At 36.3% G+C, this 23,075-nt stretch overlaps 1 protein-coding gene across 1 annotated transcript in view; it reads left to right on the forward strand.

Moving 5' to 3' along the window:
• RNF180 (ring finger protein 180) overlaps positions 1-23,075 on the forward strand; it is a 211,313-nt gene that overhangs the window by 169,152 nt on the left and 19,086 nt on the right. The gene's annotated exons all lie outside the window — the stretch shown is intronic.

Genomic DNA, 23,075 nt, shown 5'->3' on the forward strand with positions numbered 1-23,075 from the left:
CAATTTTGGAATAAAAAATGAAGATTAAGGAGGTGGACCTTAAGAGTGGTAATGGAAAACTTAATCCATCACTGAGATACCTAGTGATCACTTTAACCTATTCTATGATCACGGTGTGTGGCATAGTCTTATGAGTGATGACAGAGGTAGGCAGAGAACTTAAAGGTACTCTGAGGATTCTGGGTCAGTGCAGTGGCTGCAGGTTATTGTTTGTGTTTTATTACACCTTTTATCCCAAATGATCAGAAAATGTGAAAAATCTTAGTAAACCTCTACTGTTTTATAGACCTGTCACATATTTGAGATACAGTGACAAAAGAGGATGCAGGGTTATTCTCTCTTGGTTCAGCACTGGAAGAATAGCAAGCTCATTTGATCATAAGCAAAAAAATGGATGTGACAGATGAGAAGACCAGATTAGAGGGGTATGTGGGACCAGATTCAGACTGCAACAATGAGAAAACAGCCGTAGAACCCTGAAAAATAGCAGGAATAGATACAAGTCAAGTTTATTATTTCTGGTAATGACAGCAGTGGATATTTCTTCTTCTAGGATACAGAAGTAAGAAGGTATAGTAAAAAATAATAAATGATGGGAAGAATCAGCCTCACTGATAGCATCTTGGGGGGGAGGAATGATAAATTACAAAAATCATATTAATAAATCAGAGAGCTATGGAATTTAAGAAAGCAAACAGAATTAAAATTCCACTGTGGACAAAGTCCCTCAAGAAAGCTAATATTGCCAACTATTTGCATGACTGGGAATATTTCCTAAGTCTGGGCATTACCTCAGGATCAGTCTTGCCATAGGCAGAGGAGGGCTCTACTAGGAGTAAGAGAAATGAGCAGAGGTTTTGATAACCATATGGACTGACATGTCAGAATGGAAGAAAAGTCCAAACATATGGCCAGTTTTCCCCATGATCCATTTGCTAAGAGCTGTGGCAGTACTAGAGACAAAGTCGTTGGCCCCAAAAAGCAATTTCCTGCAGTTTTAGAGTTTAACAATCGAGTCATAATATAGAAAGGGATCTGCAACAAATCCATAATAAGAATTCTCTTTAAGACATTTCCCTTATTTTATTTTATTTTATTTTATTTTATTTTATTTTATTTTATTTTATTTTATTTTATTTTATTGATTTTATTTTAGTTGTAATTCCAGCCTAGTTAGCATACGTGTTATATTAGTTTCAGGTGCACAGTATAGTAATTCTTCAGTACCGTACAGTGCTCCTCACGATACATGCCCTACTCTTGATCCCCTTTACCTATTTCATCCACCCCCTTCTACCTCCCCTCTGGTAACCGTCAGTTCCTCATAGTTCGGAGTCTGGGTTTTTTCGCTTGTCTTTTGTTTCTTTGTTCATTCTTCTTTCTTAAATTCCACATGAGTGAAATCATATGGTATTTGTCTTTCTCTGACTGACTTGTTTCACTGAGTATTATACTCTCTAGCTCTTTGCACATTATTGTAAATGGCAAGATTTCATTCCCTTTAATGGCTGAGTAATATTCCACTGTATATGTATACTGCATCTTTATCCATTCATCTTTCCATAGACACTTGAGTTGCTTCCATAATTAAGATATTGTAAATAATTCAGCAGTAAGTATACAGATGCATATATATTTTTTCAAATGAGTGTTTTTATATTCTTTGGGTAAATACCTGGTAGTGGAATTACTGGATCAAATTGTAATCCTAGTTTTAAATTTTTGAAGAACCATCACACTGTGTTCCACAGTGTCTGCACCAATTTGCATTTCCACCAACAGTGCACACGGGTTCCTTTTTCTCCACATTCTTTCCAGCACTTGTTGTTTCTTTGTTTTTTATTTTAGCCATTCTGAGAAGTGTGAGGTGATATCTCCTTGTGGTTTTGATTTGCATTTCCCTAATGATGAGTGATGTTAAGCATCTCTTCATGTATCTTTTAGCCATCTGTATGTCTTCTATGAAGAAATGTCTCTTCATGATTTCTGCCCATTTTTTAATTAGATTGTTTGGTCTGGGGATGTTGAGTTGTATCAGTTTTTTTATATATTTTGGATACTAATCCTTTATCAGATATGTCATTTGCATAGAGGTTATCCCATTCAGTAGGTTTCCTTTTAGTTTTGTTGACAGTTTGCTTTCTGTGCAGAAGCTTTTTATTTTGATGTAATCCCAATAGTGTATTTTGCTTTTGTTTCCCTTGCCTCAGGAGACATATTCAGAAAAATGTTGCTATGGCCAATGACAGAGAAATTACTGCCTGTGCTCTTTTATAGCATTTTTATGGATTGAGGTCTCACATTTAGATCTTCAATCCATTTGGAATTTATTTTTGGGTATGACGTAAGAAAGTGGTCCAGTTTCATTCTTTTGGATATAGTTGTCCATTTTTCCCAATACCATTTGTTGAAGAGATGGTCTTTTTCCCATTCCAAGTACTATGATGAATAAAAGTGTTTGGAGTGGAAATCCTTGTCTTGCTCCTGATTGTAAGAGAAAAGTTTTCAGTTTTTACCATTGAGTATGATGTTAGCTGTGGGTTTTTCATATATGGCCTTTATTAGGATGAGGTATGTTCCCTCAAAACCTACTTTGTTAAGGTTTTTTATCATGAATGGATGCTATAATTTGTCAGATCCTTTTTCTGCCTCTGTTAAACTGATCATATGGTTTGTATCCTCTGTACTATTTTTGAGGTAGACCTGTATTGCTATAAACATCTCTCTTAGGACACCATTTGCTGAAACCCAAAGACTTTGGACCACTGTGTTTTCATTTTGATTTGTCTCCATATATATGTCTGTTACTCTCTTCTCTCATGGTTTGTGGGCTTTCCTTAGTGAAATACCTGATTCCTTTTTATTTTTTGCATATCTGTTACTGGTTTTTCTTTTATGGTTACCATTAGGTTTGTATATAATATACATATAGCAGTCAATATTAAGTTGATGGTCACTTAAGTTTGAACCCATTCTGACTTTTCTCCCACGTTCTAGGTATATAGTGTCATACTTTACATCTTTTTATTTTGTGAATTCCTTGACTGATTTTTGTAAGTACCCCTAATTTTACGGTTTTTCTTCCTCCTCCCCTTCTTATTCCTTCTTATGGTCTTTCCTACCTACTCAAAGAATCCCCTTTAATAGTTCTTGTAGGGCTGATTTAGTGGTGGTGAATTGTCTTAACTTTTGTTTGGGAAATTCTTTCTCTCACCTCCTATTCTGAATTATAGTCTTGGTAGATAGAATATTCTTGGTTTCAGGGTTTTTTTCTTGAAGCATTCTGAATATATCATGTCATTCCCTTCTGACCTGCAGAGTTCTTGCTGAAAAAGTCACTAGTTGTCTCTTGTTCTTTTTAAAAATCTCTTTATCACTACTTTTTGCCATTTCAATTACTATATGTCTTGGTGTGGAACTCTTTGGGTTGATTTTGTTGAGAGCGCTCTGTGCCTGTGGGATCTGGATTTATGTTCTTTCTCCAGATTTGACATGTTTTTACCTATTATTTCTTCAAATAAGTTTTCTGACCCCTTTTCTCTCTCTTCTCCTCAAGAAATCTCTATAGAATGTGAATGTTATTATGTTTGATAGTTTCACTGAGTTCCTTAACTTACTATTTTTTTTCTCTCACCTGTCAGCTTGATTGCTTTCCTTTACTGTCTTCTCCAGGTCACTTAGCCATTCTTTGGTTCCTCTAATCTATTTATTCCATCCAGTGTATTTTAAATTTCAGTTATTGAGTTCTCATCTCTAGTTCTTTTTTATGTCTTCTATGTCTTTATTATGTCTTCTATCTCATTGATATCCTCCACATTTTTCTCAAGTCCAACAAGTATCTTAATGACAACTATTTTAAATTCTCAATTGAGTATATTACTTATCACTGTTTTATTTAGCTCTGTTGCTATGGTTTTATCCTGTTCTCTCATCTGAGATACATTCCTCTGTCTTCTTATTTGTCTAATTCTCTGTATGTGGGTTCTGTGTGTTAGGAAAGTCCGCTACATCTCTTGCTGTTGAAAGTATTGAGCTTATGAAGAGGTCCTGGAGTGCCCTGCCATGCAGTGTGCCCTGTTCACCAGAACCTGGTGCTTCAAGGGTGTCTCCTGTCTGTGTTCTGTGTGTCCTAGTATTGTGGCTTCGGTCTGCAATGGCTCTCTATGCCTGTTGTGGGCAGTGTCTGGTCCCTGTGTTGTTAGTGGGCCTGTCTTGGGCCACACTGGGCTTGAGTTGCGTCAGCCCAGGCATTTGCCAGAGAGCTGGTAGCAACTAACTACAGAGTGCTTTCCCTGTGTTGGTGGGGCCTGCAGTCTGACCAGATGTCCCCAGCCCTCTGCTGGGGCCGCAGTTAAACTGGTGCATGTGCCTGTCTCCCCCACTCCCTGAGGCAGGAGTCACTTTGGAGCAGTGGTGGCTTCTGTCAGAGCTACTGGCACACTGCCAGGTTTGTAGGACTGCTTTGGGTGGGCTCTGGCCAAGGAAGTATTGAAGGGGTCAGGTCCACAGGAGAACATAAGGATAGGGCCTGTGGTGTTAGCAGGGTTTGTGTGGGTCTGCTGTGGGAGGGGACTTGGAGTAGCTTTAGTAGACTCCTAAAGTGGCAAGGCGGGAGGGGGTGAGTGTGCAGGAGAGTGTGGGGGCAGGGCACACAATGCCAACAGGGTCTACTAGGAGAGGGCACCTGCAGCTGCACAGATCTCCTGCTGAGGCCACCTGGGTTGGAGGGGTAGATCTGCAGACATGCACAGGGGCAGTCCACTCTGGTAGTTAGTAAGCTACGTGGACAGTGTTTGCACTGTGCCAGTTCCCGCAGGTGTCAGTGTATCGAGGCTGCAGGGAGGTAAAGAGCACCCGCCAGGTCTTTTGTTGTTGGAGAAGTCTCCCAAAGATCCCTGCCCCTTCCATACATGCTCTGAGGTTAGTAAACACACCTCCCTCCAGTATAGCCCATGAGTTTTCAAAACTGCTTCTATGCTGTATCTCAGTGGGGCTGTTTGTTTTGCTGTCTCTTTAGGAGTGAGGACTCCTTTTCCTCTACCCCTCCCAGCTCTCCAAGAGCTGAGCCCACTGATTTTTAAAGTCCCAGGGCTTAAGCCCTAACGATTGTAAGAACTCATGAAATTATGCCCCTCTGGCTTTCAGATGCAAATGTTGGGGAGATTTGCCTTCCTCATGCAAGTTCCCTGTATCTGGGGTGTCTGGTGTGAAGGTCCGTTTCTTTCCTCACTCTGGACCTGCAGCATCCCACCCTCCCACAGTCCCACAGGTCTGTTTAGCTTTCCCCCATACCTCCACCTTTCCTACCCTCTTTGATGTGGCCTCGTTTCTATGTTTAACTGTAGAGAGTCTCTTCTGCCATTTTCTGGATTATTTACTCTTGAGGTGTTATTTTTAGTTGTATTTGTGCGATGAGGTGAGCTTAGGCTCCTCCTACTCCACCATCTTCCCCAGAAGTCTGACACTTCCCTTATTTTAAACATTTTAGGGGAAAAGTCTAAAGAGTTCCATTTACAACCTCTGAAAAGCAGACCTTTCAGGTTAGCAGAGATGGAGACCTACTGAACTCTTAACTAAAATACCAGAGGACCATGCTTAAGGAGGAGTGACCTGAAAAAAAAAGTACAAATCTCCTGTAATCGTGGGGCTTAGGAGATAAAGTCCCATTAAAGGACTCAGCATGCAAAAAAAAAAAAAAAAAAAAAAAAAAAAAAAAGTAGGATAGGCCTTGCCCTTAACCCATTCGAAATCAGAGGGAGACTATATGTGAAAGCTGCAACCTAACTTCACCTCCACTCCAGCTTATTAACTATTGGGTTCCAGTGATCAGCCCCTCACCCTATCTGCCTGACAAGAGAGTCAACCCTCTTGGGATGGAAACTCTATCTACTTCAGTCTCCATGAATCATTTATACAAAAAGAATTATGAAAAAAAAAGAAAAGAATTATGAGACATGCAAAGGTTAGGAAACTGTGACCAATGATCAAGAGACGAAGCAAGAAAAAAGGAGTAGATCCCCAATGATCTAATGTTGGAATTAGCAGACTAGGACTTTTAAACCAATGGGCCTGGGTGGCTCAAGTTAAGTGTGCCACTCTTGTTTTTAGCTCAGGTCATGATCTCACAGTCATGGGATTGAGCACCGTGTCAGGCTCTGAGCTGAGTGTGGAGCCTGTTTGAGATTCTCTCCCTGCCTCTCCTTTTGCTCCTCCCCCACTCACACATGCATGCTCGCTCTCTCAAAAAAAAAAAAAAAAAAAAAGTAGACATTTTCAGTAGAAAATGGAAGCTTTAAAAAAACAATAAAAAAGACACTGTGGGAGGAGCCTGGGTGGCTCAGGTCATGGTCTCGTGGCTTGTGGGTTAGAGCCCCTCGTTGGGGTCTGTACTGACAGCTCAGAGCCTGGAGCCTGCTTTGGATTCTGTGTCTCCCTCTCTCTGCCCCTGCCCCTCCTTCACTTTCCCTCCCCCCACCGTCTCTCTCTCCCTCCCTCCCTATCTCTCAAAAATAAATAAATGTTAAAAAAAAAAAAAAAAGACACTGGGAATGGACTGTCACTAAGCCATATGTTATCAGTGGCCCAGGTCTCACAGTCATTGCCTTGGATGGGCATATTCTATTTTCCTTCCACTTCTGCTTCCTGCACTCAAATATAATGGGTGCCCTTGCATTCTATCTCAGAACCCAAGGAGGACCTTTTTAACCAATCCACTATACTCATTCTTTCTAACTTTTATAGGTTTTATGATACAAACCTGGTATACTTCTTTGAGTTCTACTTCATCCATGCATCTGGGCTGATTAAGTGGCCTAAGAGATCAGTCTATAGCCTTAGTTCTGCATCTTAGTCTGTGTACAGATCCCAGATCCCAAGTTGAAGACAAGAGGAAGAAACAAGAAGCCCTTTTTTCTTTAATCCAGTTTATATAGCCCCGGATTTATGAAATTGCCTGGCGATTGTATTAATGAAGCCATGTTGTATTTCTCATTTGGCTAGTGATCCATTCACCAGAATCTAGATAATATAATTTACAAAGCATAGCTTACTCATCTTCATCTTCACACACCTCCCCATAGAGGATCATCTACCTGAGTTTACCTCCTCCACACTTCTAAGTTAGGAAAGCAGTCAGAGCTTTGAAATCAGGAATGCCACGTTGCAGAACCCCAAGAAGCACCTTTTATGTGGTTGTGTTTTGGAAGGGTGCTCCCTGGAGTTCTGCAGTGCACAGTATAAGTGGACATGTGTAGCCACTTCCTATCTTGTGTCTTTTCATGATAAACAGGGCTTATACTTACACTTATGGCTGCTTGACCCTTAGGACAGTCTCTCCAATGAGAAAGATAACTATCCACAAGAGTATTTCATGCCTGTGTATACTTAAGCCTCCAAGCATAACTTTATTAAAAGGACCATAATAACCTAGAGAAAAATAAAGTAACAAGAAAGTGCTCATTAAATACAATTAATTTAAAATGTATTAATTGCTTAAGATGGATTGAAGAGATAGAATCTAGAGTCTCAACAATTCCTTAATGAATTTATGCTCACTGCTCAGCTATAAATGATTTGAAAAGTAGAATTTCTCTGTAAAATTGGGGCACATCCAACCAAGAACATTCATACCACCTGTCATGACAGATGCAAAATAGAACAAATTATAAACAGTTTGCTTTTCCTCATATACGATTGTGTAACTATCTACCATTACTCATGTTTACTGACCAAAAGCCCTCCATGGTTCTTAAGTTATTTTAAGTGTATAGAAATCTTATAAACTTTATTTCAGACTAACAAAAATTCTGAAGTTATGGAAGGAATTTTTGTGTTTTTTTTTCTTTTTGCAGAGTATTATATTTGCATAGACAAATATTTTTTTTTTCAAAATGACATAAAATAACCAACTTATAGGGGATTTTGTTTGTATCATGTATTGCATGGAGAAAGTAACCTGCAAACTAGTAATACTCATTTCAGTCTGTCAAGTGAGCATTTAGCTTGATTATACTAATAAAAAAGAACTTGCAAAAGAGCTAACCATCAGCATTCGTAATCTTAACAGAGAATTTCAGGAATTGGGCTATTTAAAATAGACCAACTACAAAATAAGACCATTATTATGAAACAGAACTTCTCATCTAGGAAAATCCCCAGGTCGTCAACGGACTTGGACAGATGAAAAATAATTTTTGTGTGTGTGAAGGAAGAGAAGAGCTAAGGTTTTGCTTTGTTTTGGGAAGCAAAACAGTCTCTGGTATTAGTTTCTATTATATCCCACTATGACCGTGAACAAATCCTGCTGCCCTAGCCATTTCCCAGACTAATTAAATCAGAATCTCTGGAGATGGATCTTAAATATTGATATTTAAGGCTCCCCAGGAGAATCCAATGTGCAGCCAAAGCACCAAAGTTGAGGTCCATTGCTCTAGAAACTGCCAGGACTTGTAGCTATATAGCAGTACCAACTTATGGACTCAGAATGGAAAGATATCTAAAAAGGTCCTTTTATTTATTTTCTGGGTTCCAAGCAGTAACATATTCATAACATTATGAAGAGTAGATTAATTAGATGGCATACAGTGCTATAAATAAAGGAGATGAATGGTGTTTGTCTTACACTGAAATGACATTAACTCTGGCATATTGTACTGATAGTTTAATAGCCCATGGCAGCTGTCCATTTGTTTTTGATAGCAAATACAAACAACTGAAACTACAGTGCATATTAAAGAAATCTGCAAGTAATTGCACAAATTAGAGTTTAGCCAATATGTTGAGAGCATTTCTTTGAGGAAAATGCCATGGCATTTGGGGATACCATAAAGTAGTTTAATGCTTCCATATTGTATCCAAGGCACTAAGTCTATTCGTTTGTTCATCTGTAAAAATACATATATATACATATATATGTTTAAAAAATATACTTGTTAAAAGATGAAATTGGGTTGAATTGGCTATCAAGGTAGTCTCAAATGAGAAAACAAATTCCTGAATGAGAAAAAAAAATTTCTAGGGACGTTCTAATTTGTTCCTTTGGGGACATGATGAGTATGCTAATAACCTGAAGATAAGCTTGAAAGTTCCAGATCGCTTTTGCCAGCTGGTGAAACAACTGCCATGATTTACTATACCATAGGAGCTGTAGCTGCGTCTTTTATTGTGGCAGTGCACATGAAGTAGAAGGACTTACTTATTATGGCCTAAAATAGGTTAATATTAAATGAGAGATACACCTACAAATTTTAACAGCTATTAGAGTATTAGCTCATTAAAATTAATAGGATAATATGAAAACATTGTAATGTTTCCGGATTTATAATTGGATATTGAAAACTTTCAAATGCCTGAACAGAATAAAACTTCAAATTTTTCCTTTACCACAATCAGGTTCATGTTACAATTAACCAAAGCAGCTTGAGATATTTGAAACTGAAAAACTTCACAACTGTAATGGTAGTGAAATAGTTTTTATTAGGCAAGTCCTCCTCTACATACATGCTTTAACTTTTCTAGGATTGCACTGAAATGATTCAAGGTTGGATGGAGATATTTTAGGTACTGTTTTGTGAATATTTCTCTTATCTTGGTAATACCATAGAGGTGCTTGCTGTATGATGTTATCACTTAAAATATATGCTCTCCTGCATTTCTGATGGGCTGAAATACTTGATAGGTAGAGTAAATACAATGCAAGGTTGTCTATAAATTATAGATTTTATAGTAGGATCTGATAATCTAAAAAGATTTGGTTTCTATCCTGTCATTTTTTTCATTATTACATTTAAATATCCTTTTCCCTAAAATAGAAAAGAGAGGAAATAATAATATGGCACAGGGACTGCTTTTTCTTTTGTTGCTTTTTCTGGTCTGCGAAAATGAAAGACTCTAAGGATAATTTCTCAAAATATGCCAAAATAAATTTAAAGAGACTGATTAAATAACGAGAAACTGAGTTCACTCAGAAATAGGTATTACGCTTTCAGGTTTTTATTCTGCATTGCTTATGTGGTATGTCCTAAGAGTTCTCACAGAACAAAAAAATAATAAGGTTACTAGTTCATTTTTAAGAGAGCTTATACAAACATGTAGTGGCCAAATATGAAGCTTTGCAAGCTAATTTGGTATGACTTCCTGTCAAATCGGTACTGATTTGTCAGGAATACTAGCAGAGCCATGAAAAGGTAAGATGAATCAGAAGCAATAGTGCTTTTTCTAATTCTCATAAGGAAAATAATTTCCCAAGCAGATAAAACGTTTTCCCAAATTGAGTTTTCATTAAGTTAATGGAGTCTGACTTTGCTAAACATTTTCTATCAGGATGATCTTCAAAATATTTAACAACTAGTATTTCTATGTAAATCAAAAATTAGAAAATATATCCCTTTTTATTTGCTTAAGTGACCATACGTATTTATAAAACTGATTTACCGAATGATGTAACTCATAGCATAAATAACCAAGTAATTCTAATCATTTATATTTGTAGGCTTAGAAATAATAATTGTTTGTACAATATAGATAGTGCTATTTAAATCATGCCCTGTCTGAACTGTGATCTGAGAAGGTAACTTTAATAGCAAACTTTAGTTCTGAATTTAATCACCCATGGGTCATTTTCCTAACTCCTTATTTTGTTTCAAAAAGTTAGATTGCCAAATGAGTGACCCCTCTAGTGTTTCTTACAAGGACTCCCATTGGTCATTTGGTCAGGACAGTTCCTCACTGTATAAGACTAAGTCAACACCACTGAACAGGACACCTGACCAGAAGTTGATCCTCACATTTATTATAACAGAAATGCCCTCAAATATTTTCAAATGTCCCCCAACATCACCCCATGGAGGCTAAATCTAGATTCAAACAAGAAAGGTTGCTCTGTTTTCTTCAGCATTACTGACATTATTGACAAAAAACTATAAAATATTTAGGGTAAAATGTGATAATTTGATAAATATATACATTGTGAAAGGATTCACAACCCACCAACAATTTATGCAGCCATCACCTCACTGGTTTTTTTTTTTTTTTTCGATGAGAACATTATGTTCTACTCTCTTAGTAAATTTCAATTATACAATACAGTGTTAGCAACTGTAATTACCATGTTATATATTAAATCTACAGACTTAATTCATTTTATAACAGAAAGTTTGTACCCTTTTACCAGTCTCTCTCTGTTTCCCACACCCCTCAGCCCAGTGCAACCACTTTTATACTCTCTGTTTCTGTTTTATTTTGGTGGGGTTTTTGGTTTTGATTTTTTTTTAACTGAAGTATAGTTGACAAACAATGTAACGTTTGTTTTTGTATACAGCATAGTGACTTCACAAGTTTCTATGTTATGCTGTGTTTATCACAAGTGTAACTATCGTCTGTCACTGTACAACACTATTAGAGTACCACTGACTATATTCTCTATGTTGAATCTTTTATCCCTAAGAGTTGTTCATCCGTAACTGGAAGCCTGTATCTCCCATACCGTTTCACTGATTTTGCCCATCCTCCCACCCACTTCCCCTCTGGTAACCATCATTTTGTTCTCTTTATGTTCTATTTATTCTCTCTACCTTTTATTTGATTTGTTAGATTCCACATATAAGTGCAATCATACGGGTTTTTTTGGTCTTTCTCTGTCTTATTTCACTTAGAATACTACCCTCTAGGTTTGTTCATGTTGTCACAAATCACAAGATCTCATTTTTTATGAATATTACCATATTCCATACACACACACACACATATGCATACATACATACAATATCTTCTTTATTCATTCATCTATCCGTAGACACTTGGGTTGCTTCCGTATCTTGGCTGTTGTAAACAGAGGGATTCATGAATCTTCTTGAATTCGTGTTTTCCTTTTCTTTGGCTAAATACCCAGTAGTTGAATTATTGGATCATATGGTATTCTCAGTTTTTAATTTTTGAGGAAACTATACTGCTTTCAACAGTGGCTCTGACAGTTGACATTCATACCAATAGTACATGAGGTTCCTTTTTCTACACATTCTTGTCAACCCTTGCTACTTCTTGTCTTTAGCTATTCTGACACAGATGTAAGGTGATAACTCATTGTGGCTTTGATTTGCATTTCCCTAATGATTAGTGATGCTGAGCATCTTTTAATTTGTGTTTGCCACTTGTGTATCTTCGTTGAAAAAAATATCTGTTAATGTCCTCCACCCTTTTTAAAGCGAATTTTTGGATTTTTGTTGTTGAGTTGTATACAGTTTTTTATACATGTTGATATTAACCCCTCTCTGGATATATCACTTGCACGTATCCTTTCCCATTCATTAGCTTTCCTTTTTATTTTGTTGATGGTTTCCTTTGCTCTGCAAAAGCTTATTATTTTCACATATCCCAATAGTTGATTTTTGCTATAACATACTTTACTTTTCCTATTATAATTATACTATTTTGTCTCCTCCTTGCCTGAAGAGACATCTAGAAAAATGTTGCTAAGGCTGATGTCAAAGAGATGCTTGTGTTTTCTTCTAGGAGTTCTATGGTTTTAGGTCATTAATCCATTTTGAGTTTATTTTTGTGTATAGTGTAAGAAAGTGGTCCAGTTTCATTCTTTTGCGTGTAGCTGTCCGGTTTTCCCAGTTCCATTTGTTGAAGAGATTGTCTTCCCTGTTGTATACTCTTGGTTCCTTTCTTGTAGATCAGTTGAGCAATAAGCATGGGTTTATTTCTTGGCTTTCCATTCTGTTTCCTTGGTTTATGTGTCTCTGTTTGTGCCAGTATCATACTGTTTTGATTACCACAGCTTTATAGTGTATTTTGAAATTGGGATTGTAATACTTTCAGCTTTGTTCCTCTTCCTCACCATTGCTTTGGCTATTCAGCATCTTTTCTGGTTCCCTTCACATTTTAACAATATTTGTTCTACTTCTATGAAAAATGCTATTGGTATTTTGATAGAGATTGCATTTTAAATTGGATTATTTTGTTTTTGGGTGTTGTACCAGTTCTTTATACATTTGGGATATTAACCCTTTACCAGCTGTGTCATTTGCAAATATCTTCTCCTGTTCATTAGGTTACGTTTTAGTTTTGTTGCTTGTTTCCTTCCCTGTGCAGAAACTTATTTTTATATAGTCCCAATAATTTATTTTTGCTTTTATTTCCCTTACCTTAAGAGACCTATCTACAAAAATATTGCTATGGCTAATGTCAGAGAGATTACTGCCTGTGCTCTCTTCAAGGATTTTTATGGTTTCAAATTTCATGTTTAGGTCTTTAATCCTTTTTTTTAATACATTTTTTAGACCTTACTTATTTTGAAAGAGAGAGCATGCATGCAAGCGGGGGGTCAGGGGGAGAGTGTCAACACAGAGCCCATTGCAGGGTCCAAACCCACAAACCATGAGATCATGACCTGAGCCAAAGTTAAGAGTTGGACACTTAACCAACTGAGCCACCCAGGCACCGCTAATCCATTTTTGTGTATGGTGAAAGAAAGTGGTCCAATTTCATTCTTTTTATGTGGCTCTCCAGTTTTCCCAACACCATTTGATGAAGAGATTGCCTTTACTCATTGCATATTCATTCTTCCTTTGTCAAAGATTATTGACCATGTAACTATGGGCTTATTTCTGGGTTTTCTGTTCTATTCCTTGATCTATGTGTCTGTTTTTATGTCAGTACCATAATGTTTTAATTACTAGCACTTTGTAATGTAACTTGATATCTGAAATTGTGATGCCTCCAGTTTTGCTTTTTCTCTTTCAAGATTGCTTCTGCTATTCAAGGTCTTTTGGGTTTCATACAAATGTGAGGCTTGTTCTAGTTCTGTGAAAAATGCTGTTGTTATTTTGATAAAGTTTGCATTAAATGTATAGATTGCTTTGGGTAGTATACATTTTAACAGTGTTTGTTCTTCCAACCTATATGCATGTAATATCTTCCCCTTTTTGCATACTCTTGAATTTCTTTCATCAATGTTTTATAGATTTCAGAGTATAAGTCTTTCACCTCCTTGATTAGGTCTTATGTTTTTTGTTGTTTTTGATGAAATTGTAAATGGAATTGTTTTCTTATTTTCCTTTCTGCTACTTCATTATTAGTGTATAGAAATGCAACCAAGTTCTCAGTATTAATTTTGCATCCTCCAACCTTACTGAATTCAAAATTCCTACAATTTTTGGTTGTCAAGGGTTTTCTATGTATAATATCATTTCATCTGAAAATAGTGACAGCTTATCTTCTTTCTTAGTTATTTGGGTACCTTTTATTTTCTTGTCCAATTGTTACAGCTAGAACCCACAGTATTATGTTGAATACAAGTGGTGAAAGTGGACCTCCTTGTTTTTTCTATCTTAGAGAAAAAGGTCTCACCATTTTCACCATAACTTTTTCATCATTCAGTATAATGTTAGCTGTGGGTTTGTCATATATGGCCTTTATGATGTTGAAGTATGTTCAACTTGAAAGTTTTTATCATGAACACATGTTAAATTGTTTAAATGGTTTTTTGCATCTATTGTAATAATCATATATTTATCCTTCATTTTGTTAATGTGATATATCACATTAATTGATTTGTGAATATTGAACCATCTTTGCATTCCTCAAACAAATCCCACTTCACTCTGATGAGAGATCCTTTTAATGTATTGTTGAATGTAGTTTGCTATTATTTTCTTGAGGATTTTTGCCATAATTTTGTTCATTGGGCATATTGGCCTGTAGTTTTCTTTTTTGTAGAAAGTATTTTGAAGTTTTCTTTACTCTTCTATTTTTTGGAATACTTTTGGGAGAATAGGTTTTAGGCGAATAGGTATTGATTAATCTTCTTTAAATGTGTAGTAGAATCACCTGTGAATCCATCTGGTCTTGGACGTTTGTTCCTGGGAGTTTTTTGATTACCAATTCAATTCTTTCACTTTTAATTGGTCTACTCAAATTCTCTACTTCTTGCTGACACAGGTTGTTCAATTTCCTAGCATATAATTTTATGTAGTACTCTTTTAAAATCCAGTCTATTTCTGTGGTATCAGTTGTTACTTCTCTTTCATTTTTTATTTTATTGGTGTCTTCTCCTTCTTGATGAGCCTGGCTAAGGTTTGCCAATTTTGTTTGCTTCAAACAAATTTTTTCTTGGTTTTATTGATCTTTTCTGTTGTTTTCTTTAGTCCCTATTTTATTTCTGCTCTGATCTTTATTATTTCATTCCTTCTACTATCCTTGTCCTTTGATAGTTTGAGATTTTTCTTGTTTCTTGACATAAGCCTGTATTGCTATATATTTCCCTCTAAGAACTGCTTTCATTGCATTCCAAAGATTTTAGATCATGTGGTTTCATATTCATTTGTCCCCATTTTTTATTTCCTCTTTGATATATTCATTGACCTGTTGGCTGCTTAGTAGCATGTTGTTTCACCTCCATATATTTGTGGTTATTCCAGTTTTTTTCTTGTGATTGATTTCTAGTTTCATACTGTTATTGTCAGAAGAGGTACATCATAAGATTTCAATAGTGTTGAATTTATTAAGACTTGTTTTGTGGTGTAGCATATCTATCCTAGAGAATGCTCCACATGCACTTGAAAAGAATACCCTGTTTTTGAATGGAATGTTTTATTTTTTTTAATTTTTTACATTTTTTTAAGTTTATTTATTTTGAGAGAGACAGAGACAGAACAAGTGGGAGAGGAGCAAAGAGAGAGAGAGAGATGGAGAGAATCCCAAGCAGGCTCCATGCTGTCAGCACAGAACCTGATGCAGGACTTGAACTCACAAGTTGTGAGCTCGTGACCTGAACTGAAACCAAGAATTGACACTTAACCGACTGAGCCACCCAGGTGCCCCTTGAATGGAATGTCTTATATATATCTGTTAGACCAGATGAACATAATGTGTCATTCAAAAACTGTTTTCTTAATGATTTTCTGCCTGGATGTAAATGGCATGTCAAAGACCCTTACTACTAACATATTACTGTCAAATTCTCCCTTTAGTCTGTTTATATTTGCTTCCTTTATTTTTGGTGCTCCAATCTTGGATACATATATATTTAAAATTGTTATGTTCCCCTAATTGATTCATTATTTTATCATTATGTAATGCCTTTGTCTCTTGTTGCACTATTTGTTTCAAAGTCTTTTTTTGTGTGATAAAAGTTTCCTTTCCTTTACTATATGTGGCTGTATGTGCCTTTAGGTCTGAAGTGAGTCTCTTGTAGGCAGCTTATAGTTGGGTGTTTTGTTTTGTTTTGTTATTTGCATTTGGTCACCTGTGACTTGATTGGAGCATTTAAGCTATTTACTCTCAAAATAATGATAGGTGTATCGTTTTTTTAGTAGTTTTCTGGTTGTTTTTGTAGTCCTTCTCTTCCTCCTCTTGCTCCCTTACCTTGTTGTTGATACTTTCTGGAATTTTATGATTGGCTTTCTTTATTTTTATTATTTTTTTTTTGGATATCTATTACCAGTTTGAGTTTGTGGTTACCATAAGGTTCATATTTAACATCCTATGTGTATAAAAATAACATTCTATGCATATAGCAGTCCATATTAAGTTGATAGTCACTTAGGTTTGAACACATTCTAAAAAAACTTTTTTACTCCCCTTTCCAAGTTTTATACATATGTTGTAATATTTTACATGTTTATATTTATAATTTTCATGTTCCTAATTAGGGCCTTTTCTCCTTAAAGAAGTCCCTTTAGCATTTCTTGTAAGTCCAATTTAGTGACGAGTTTGCTCCTTTAACTTTTGTTTGGAAAACTCTTGACCTCTCCTTCATTTCTGAATGATGACCTTGCCAGGTACAGTATTCTTGGGTGTAGGTTTTTCCATCTAGCACTTTGCATATATCATGTTTCTTCCTTCTGACTTACAAGGTAGCTTCTGAAAAATCTGCTTATAGTCATAAGGGGCTAGTTTTTTCTCTTGCTGCTTTTAAGATTCTCTTTTTTCATGAGACAGTTTTTAAAATTTTAGTTGCTATACTGTGCTATATTGGTTTTAGGAGTAGAATTCAGTGATGCATCACTTATTTACAGCACCTGGCAGTCATCACAACAAATGCCCTCCTTAATAGCCATCACCCACTTAGTGTCTCTCCCACCCACCTCCTTCAGTCAACCCTCAGTTTGTTCTCTATCATTAAGAGTCTCTTGTGGTTTGTTTCCCTCTCTTCTCTTCCCCCTCCTTTCCATGTGTTCACCTGTTTTATTTCTTAAATTCCACATATGAGTGAAATTATATAGTATTTGTCTTTCTCCATTTGGCTTATTTCGCTTAGCATAATACATTCTAGCTCTATCCACATCATTGTAAATCCCGCGACTTCATTCTTTTTGATGGCTGAGTAATACTCAATTGTGTGTGTGTCATCAATTGATGGACATTTGGGCTCTCTGCATAGTTTGGCTATTGTTGATAATGCTGCTATAAACATTGCAGTACGTGTACTCCTTTGAATCTGTATTTTTGTAACCTTTGGGTAAACACCTGATAGCGCAATTGCTAGGATGCAGGGTAGCTCTATTATTTTTTTGAGGAACCTCCATACTGTTCTCCAGAGTGACTGCACCAGTTTGCATTTCCACCAGCAGTGCAAGAGGGTTCCTCTTTCTCCACATCCTCACCATGACCTATTTCTGGGTTCAGCTTTCAACTTTATCCAGCAAAACCAAGGGCAGCAGAAAGGATTACTCAAGACTCTATGCAAGTCAAGAGAGGTGAGAGGAAGGCTAAGGGAAGTCTCCCCAAGCTGCTGTCAAGCTCCCGTATTTATTAATACATTTAAGGAAACATTGTGCAATACGTCAGTGGGCTATATGCCAGTAAGAACATATTGAAAGCATGCAGAAAAACAAGTTAAGGCATTCCCCAAACTACAAAAGAGCAGATGTAGAAAACAAGATGGAAAACAAGATAAAATAATCTGTATGGTAACATGGTCTAAGGAATTTATGAGCATAGGCAGGAGCCAACCCCTAGATCTACATTAACTAGATAAGCAACACAAGGTGTGCCCCCTTAGATACACATTAACTAGGTAAGCAAAACATGGCCCACTGTTTTCAGCAAGGCCAGAAAGCAGTGGTCTGCTTTGCAATGTGTACCCTATAATTTCCTAACCCAGGACATCACTATTTGATTTCTCACACCTGTTGTTTCTTGTGTTGTTAATTTAGCCATTCTGACAGATATGAGGTGCTATCATTGTGGTTTTCATTTGTATTTCCCTGATGATGAGTGGTGTTGAGCATAATATCCTCTTCTTTATCCTTTAACATTTTAAGTATTATGTATTGTGGTATGGACTGCCTGGGGTTCCTCTTGTTTGGAACTCTATCTCTTCTTCTTCTGAGACCCTATAATGTGAATTTTTGTTTGCTTGATGTTGTCCAACAGATGCCTTAACTGATCCCACTCCCTTTTTTTTTGAGTGTGTGCCGTTTAAGTTTGGGTGCTTCCTATGATCCATTCGTTGGCATCCTATAATCTGTTAATTCCTTGTAGTGTATTTTTCATTTTAGTTATTGTGTGTTTCAAATATGATTTTTTAAGTATTTTTTTCTCCTTGTTGAAGTTCTGAGTCCTTGCACTCTTATCTCCAGTCCGTTGAGCATCTTCATGATCATTACTTTAAATTCTTTACCAAGCATATTGTTTATTATCCATTTCAGTTACTACTTTTTCTGAGGGGAAGGACTGAGAGGTGCCTCATTTTTTGTGTTCCCTCTGCCTCAAGCTTTGAAGGGACAGCCATGGCAGTGCTAACATGCCTATTAAAAATTGCTTCTTTACTTGGCTATCGTTTGGTAGATGTCACTGATAAAAGTTCTTTGGGGTTTCTGAATTAGGTGCTTGCTTTCTACACAGAGTAAACTCACCGGCAAGTGGCATCAAGGAGCTGGATGAATTAAAAAAAAAAAAAAAGACCCAACATAACCTCAGATGACTCACTTCAGCTCTACATATACGTATAAATAAAAAAGTGAAAAAAAAAAGATGATATTCCAAGCAAGCAAAAAGCAAATGGATGTAGCCATACTTGTATCAGAAAAAAAAAAATTAACAGTAACAAGAAAAAAGGTCATTATATAATTATAAAAGGGTCAAAATACATCAAGAAGATATAACAATCATAAATACATATACTCTCAACACTAGAGCACCAAAATATATTAAGTAAATATTAACAGGTCTAAAAGGGATAAAAAGACAGCAACACAATAAAAATAGGGTACTGCAGCAGCTATCAGCAATGGATAGGTCATCTAGACAAAAAATCAACAAGGAAACATTGGTATTCAACTACACTTTTGCATTTTAAATGTAAATAGAATAATCTATCCAGCAGCAGCAGCAGAATATACATTTTCCAAGTGCACATGGAACATTATTCAGATAAATCTTAACAAATTTTGATTGAAATTATACTAATTGTCTATGAAACTAGAAATCAACAAGAAGAAAGTGAGAATATCTACAAATATATGGAAACTAAACAATAAATTTCTGAACAATGAATGACCCAAGGAAGAAATCAGAAGAGAATTATAAAAATTAGGCTGTACTTGCATTTTTTCAACATATCAATCATATGAGGTACAGCAAATGCAGTTCTGAGAGAAAAGTTTATAGTAATAAACACATACAAAATTATATCTCAGACAACTTAGCTTTACACCTCAAGAAACTAGAAAAAAAAGACCAAATTAAGTGCAAACTTAGCAGAGATAAGGAAATAAGATCAGAGTGAAATAAATGAAATAGAGACCAGAGAATCAAAACAAAGGATCATTAAAACTAAGAAATGGTTGTTCAAAATTGTAAAATTGACAAACCTTTAGCTAGACTTACCAAGAGAAAACAAACTCAAAATTAAAACTAAAACAGGAGAGGAAACTGGGTGGCTCAGTCGGTTGTGTGTCCAACTCTTGATTTCAGCTCAGGTTATGATCTCACAGTTTGTGAGTTACAGTCCTGCATCGGGCTCTTTGCTGACAGTGTGGAATCTGCTTGTGATTCTCTTTCTCCCTCTCTCTGCTGCTTCCCCAGTTGTGTTCTCTCTCTTTCTCTCCCAAAATAAATAAAACAGGAGATGAGTGCCTGGATGGCTCAGTCAGTTAAGCATCCAACTCTTGATTTCAGCTCAAGTCATTATCTGATGGTTGCATTCACAGCACAGAGCCTGCTTGGGATATTTCTTTCTCTCTCTCTCTCTCTCTCTCTTTCTCTCTCTCTCTCTCTCTCAGAATAAATACATAAAACAGGAGACATTACAACTGATACTACCAAAATAAATAGGTTAAGAGATTACTGTGAACAATTATATCAAAAATTATGAAACCTAAAAGCAATGGATAAATTTCTAGAAACACACAACCTCCCTAAACTGAATCAACAAAAACCTCTTAACACAGAAAACCCATGACTAGTCGGCTCCATTGGTGACTCCTACCAAACATCAGAAGAAGAATACCAATCCTCCTCAATCTCTTCCAAATTCATACGACAAGCTTGGCATTACCCTGATAACAAAACCAGGTAAGTATACCACAAGAAAACTATAGACCTATAATATCCCTGATGAATATAAATTTAAAAAAATTCTCAACCAAATATTAGCCAACTGAATTCAAGAACATAGCAAAAGAGTTATACACCATGACCAAATGTGATTTATCCCTGAGATGCAAGGATGATTCAACATATGCAAATCAGTTGGTGTAATACAACATATCAGTAAGATGAAACATAAAATTCACATTACACTCAATGGATAAAAATTGAAATGTTTTCCTCTACTGTCAGGAATAAGTGACCACTCCTACTCCATATAGTCCTGGAAGTCCTAGCTAGAGCAATTAGGCCAAAGAAGTAAAAATCATCCAAGTCAGAAAGGAGGAAGTAAAACTGTTGCTCTTTACGGATGGTATGATCTTAGGTACAGAAAATCCCAAAGGATCAACCAAAAAAACTGTTGGAACTAGTCAATAATTTCAGTTTTAGATTTAGATTCTCTAAATCAACATAGAGAAATCAGTTGTGTTCCTTTTCACTAAAAGGGGAAACACCTGAAAAAAAAAAAAACTATCCCTTTTACAGTAGCATCAAAAATAATAAAATACTTAGGAATAAATTTAACTAAGGACGTGAAATGTACAATGAAAACTACAAAATTTTGCTAAAATGGAAGAAGACTCAAACAAATGGAAAGCCATTCCATGTTCATGGATCAGAAGAATTAATATTGTTAAAAAGTCCCTGGGGCACCTGGGTGGCTCAGTTGGTTGAGTGACTGACTTCGGCTCAGGTCATTATTTCACGGTTTGTGGGTTCGAGCCCCACGTCAGGCTCTGTGCTGACAGCTCAAAGACAGCCTCAGATTCTGTGTCTCTGCCCCTCCCCCACTTGTGTGAGCTCAGTCTTTCTCTCTCAAAAATAAATAAACATTAAGAAAAAAATTTTTAAGTCCATACTACCTAAAGCCATCTACAGATTCAATGCAATACCCATCAAAATACCAAAGGCATTCTTTTTTTAATGTTTATTTATTTTTGAGAGAGAAAGAGTGGGGAGGGGTAGAGAGAGAGGGAGACAGAATCCCAAGCAGGCTCCACACTATCAGCACAGAGTCTGATGTGAGGCTCAACCCCACAAACTATGAAATTCTGACCCAAGCTGAAGTCGGGCACTCAACTGACTGAGGCACCCAAGCACCCCAATACCGAAGACGTTCTTAACATATAATAGAAGTAATCATAAACTTTGTGTGGAACCACAGAAGACCCCAAGTAGCCAAAACATTTCTGAGGGAAAAAAAAGAACCAACCTGGAGATATCATACTTCCTGATTTCAAACTATAATATAAAACTAGGGTAATAAAATCAGTGTGGTGCTGATCATATAGACAAATGGGATAAAATAGAAAGGCCAGAATAAAATCCCAGCATACAGAGTCAACTAATATTCATCAAGGGAGCCAGGAATACCCAATGGGGAAAGGACAGTCTCTTCAATAAATAGTGCTGAGAAGTCTAGAGAAACAAATGCAGAACAATGAAATTAGGCCCCTGTCTCACACCACTCATAAAAATTAAATGGATTAAAGACTTAAATTTAAGACCTGAAATCGTAAAGCTCCTTGAAGAAAATGTAGAGAAGTACCTTCTCATCATTGGCCTAGGCAGTGATTTTTTGATAGGACACCAGAAACACAGACAACAAAAACAAAAATCAACAAAAGAGACTACATCAAACTAAAAAGCTTTTGCACACCAAATGAAAGGGGAACCTACAGAATGGGAGAAAATTTTTCAAACATATATTGGATAAGGGGCTAATGTCCAAAATATATAAGGAACTCATATAGCAAATGGGCAGAAGAACTAAATAGTTTTCCAAAAAGACCATCAAAATGGCCAACAGACTTAAGGACAGATGCTCAACATTACTAATTATCCCAGAATAGTAAATCAAAACCACCATGAGATAGCCATTCTAACAAGTGTGAGGTAATGTCATCAAGACAAGAGACTACAAGGATGTGGTGAAAAAGAAATCCTTACATACTGTTCAAGAGAATGTAAACTGGTGTAATAACTATGGAAAGCAATGTGGAGGTTCCTCAAAAAAGTAAAAATAAGCAATTTTTACATACAATCCAGGAATTCTTCTAGGTATATATCCAAAGGGAATGAAAACGGGAATTTGAAGAAATAATAGGCACACCCATGTTTACTGCAGCATTATTCACAGCAGCCAAGATATGAAAACAACCTAAATGCTCACCAGTGGGTGAATGAATAAAATGAATAAAAAAGATATATGTGTGTGTATATTATTATATATTATGTACATTATATATATTATTTAGCAATGAGAAAGAAGAATATTATTCCAAGTAAGATAAGTCAGACAAAAAGTATTGTATGATATCACTTACATATATAGAAACTGAAAAAGTCAAATGTACCAAGAACAGTAAAAGGATGGTAACCAGGGGATGGGGGATGGATAAGGCTGAAGTTGCTTAAGAGTACAAACTTGCAATGAATAGTAAATAAGCCATACAAATCCAATACACAGCATAAGGAAA

This window comes from Prionailurus bengalensis, chromosome A1 (assembly GCF_016509475.1).
Source record: "Prionailurus bengalensis isolate Pbe53 chromosome A1, Fcat_Pben_1.1_paternal_pri, whole genome shotgun sequence".
NCBI lineage: Eukaryota > Metazoa > Chordata > Mammalia > Carnivora > Felidae > Prionailurus > Prionailurus bengalensis.